This window comes from Myotis davidii, unplaced genomic scaffold, assembly GCF_000327345.1.
Source record: "Myotis davidii unplaced genomic scaffold, ASM32734v1 scaffold162, whole genome shotgun sequence".
NCBI lineage: Eukaryota > Metazoa > Chordata > Mammalia > Chiroptera > Vespertilionidae > Myotis > Myotis davidii.
Window position 1 is genome coordinate 3,965,496 of NW_006300036.1, and position 2,916 is coordinate 3,968,411.

Below are 2,916 nucleotides of genomic sequence, written 5' to 3' on the forward strand. Positions count from 1 at the left end.
GAACCCCAGGATTAACGAAGATATTTTAGCACATTCCATAATATCCTGGAACAGAAAGTCTTGTTCGTTTGCATCTATCTCAGACCTCACTTACACACACACACACACACACACACACACACACACACACACACACACCATGGACACGACACATTCTGCAGATAAATACCACACACCACACACACCACAAACAGGCACAATGCACAGACGCAGTACCCATAGCACAAATATGACGCTCATCACACATACATTGCTCACACATGCATCACACACACCATTTATGCTACACACCAACGCCATACACACACTACACATCATTTTTATTAGCAGAAAAGAAGGTTAATATCATTTTGTTGAAGGGACTGAGAAGGAAGTGGGTGAGCACTAGTATATATACTTATTCCCACAAATGTCAGTTTATTCCAAAGTTAGAAACTAGCTGGTGTCAGAATTTAGAATGCCTTTGTGGCTCAGTTTTTTTAATAAAATGGAATTGATTTCCTACACCTTCATAAACCCTTTCCCTTATCTAACAGACAAACTTTTGATCACAGCAGGCAAGGATGTCCTTTTCTATATGTAGGAAAAAATTCTTGGACAGTCTTCACAGAGCCCTTCTTCCTGAGATTGTGTCTAAGGAAGAGTTGGGTGTATGTAGCTTCATTTTCTTTGCCTCTCCTTTCAAGAGCAGAGAGCTGAACCTCTTATTTTGTTCTGAGTAGCGGCAGGAAAACAGTGTCAGGACACCTTCCTCACCCCCAGGACTCGTAGGCCCGCCCTTTTCCATTTGAGTTTAGTTGGGAGAACAGTTCAGGAATTTCAATTCCAAAAGGTCTGTAACATCTGCTGGTGAAAGAGCTGTCTCACTCAGAAGAGTTCATCATTTTGATCAGCTGTAGTAAAAGGACCCACCCATTTGACTCACACTCAATTAGTGGTGCTCAAAAATATATAAACACTTAGAATTCATCCCTAAATTTTTGTTTGCTTTTTCAAGGGGCAGTGGCAAAAAATGGTGAGAAAGACATCTTCCTCAGCAATGATTTTTCAAGAAGTTGGAAATTTCTAATATCATTCCTGGAATAAGTAAGAGAAAAAATTTGACTTTAAATGTCAGGTTCCAAATTTAGATCATAATTGCTGATCTTGTAGTTCCCTTGAAAACTATTAAGGAAAAGGGTGAGCCACAGATTTCTCCTGAATTCTGCCCGAAATCTATACAGTATTACAGCCGCAGATGACTTCTTGGAAACTTGTATTCTCCGCCCTATCTTGAGTGGTTTTGTTTACATCTTGGCCCAAAAGTTTCCAAATATTGATTGGTGTTTATTTCAGTGGCAACTATGTATGTTTCATGTCTGTCTGCAGCATGTTTGTGGAATGGGAATGTTTATCTCTACAGGGGGTTTCCCAAGCCAAGCAAGAGAACTGGGTAACTTCATCAAAAGACCATGCCCAGCCTCTACCCAACCTCCCAATTTCCTGAATTGGGGTTTAGGATGGTAGGGGATACTATGACTTTGGGGGTTGACACAATATTTTCTTTTTCATATGTAACTAATAGAGTACCAGGTGCTCATAGATAATAAGAGGTAATTGAATGTATGGAATCACACTGTTTGTGCAACTGCGATAAACAGTTAAAATTAAACCTCCCAGGCACTGGCTGATGTGGCTCTGTTGGCTGGAGCATCCTGTATAGGGAAAGGTTGCAGGTTGTATTCCTGGTCAGGGCACATACCTAGGTTGTGGGTTCCGTTCCCAGTTGGGGCGCATATGGGAGGCAAACAATTGATGTTTCTCTCTCACATTGATGTCTCTCTCTCCCTCCCCCTCTCTCTAAAATCAATAAGCATATCCTCAGGTGAGGATTTTTTTTTTTTAAATTAAACCTCTCAGAGCGAATTGTTTTGTTGGAGAATAAGGTTTGTTTCATTTAGAATTTTTTGCTGATTTCATCTGGTAGGATGACTACTTCAATGAAAGAATGTGGGCGTTCTCAGGAGGTCTGGTCATCCACTGTGCATCCTCTGAAATATGTTACTTCTTGCACGATGAAGTAAAAGGGTTTTCTGCTGGGCATTGCTTGCCTTATCCTCACGAAGATTGCTTAAGAGCCAGCCCTGGGAACTGTGTCCACAAGTGTATTAGGAAGAGAGAGTAACCCAGGACGGCCGCTTCTGCAGGTCCACTGGTTAGAGCAGACCCTAAGCACCAGGTTCTTTCTGTTAATGTCTCTTCATTTTTTCTCGCGCGGGGGAGTTTGAAACATGACATTGATGTTCAGAACAGCAGCACACACTTGATCCTGCAGCACCAATGAAGGGGAGGCAGGAAATAAAGCCACTGAGACAGCTGGGTTTTCCTTGCGCGATACAGGTGCAGGGAGAGGCGTTGGGGCTGGGAGCGCGCCCTCCCCGGCGGGGCGGGGCGGGTGGGGTGGGGAGGGGGGAGATGGGGGGCGCTGTCGCTTTAAAAAGGCCGCCATGAGCCGCCCGGCAGTTGGTGCAGCTGGTGTGCGAGTCCCAACGTCACGCTGGCGGCGCGCCAGCCCGGTGCTGCTTCACGGTGTCAAATTGTCCCTCCTTGTTGAATTCCTTTGCCAGCCTACTTTGTGAAAGAAAACATTGGGGTTTCTTTGGCTGTTCTTGATAAGCCTATAAAAAAAAAGTGACATGTTTTAGTTGCTTCTAGGTAGGTTTTTCTTTTTACTCTTCCCCCTTCCCCCCCAAAAAAAGAAAGAAAATATTAATAAGACCGTGTAGGGGGGTGCTACAGAGTATCCCTGTGAGTGTTTTGTTTTTGTGGTGTTCGCTGAGATGCTTAGAAAATGGTGACTCTGTCCACAGTTTGCCACGGCAGTGACAGCCTCCCCGGGCGGGGGCAGCTCCGGCCCCTCCGCGCGGCGGGGGGGCC

General features: G+C 44.7%; 1 protein-coding gene across 2 annotated transcripts in view; it reads left to right on the forward strand.

Moving 5' to 3' along the window:
• The window catches only part of SAMD13 (sterile alpha motif domain containing 13), a 63,744-nt gene that overhangs the window by 767 nt on the left and 60,061 nt on the right, over positions 1-2,916 (forward strand). The window contains exon 1 of one of the 2 annotated variants that reach the window (XM_006776242.1): positions 2,498-2,694. The exons of the other annotated variant lie outside the window; for it this stretch is intronic. The gene's annotated coding sequence lies outside the window, so the exon portion shown is untranslated. Of the gene's footprint in view, positions 1-2,497; positions 2,695-2,916 lie in introns of those variants that run through there. 2 annotated transcript variants of the gene reach the window in all.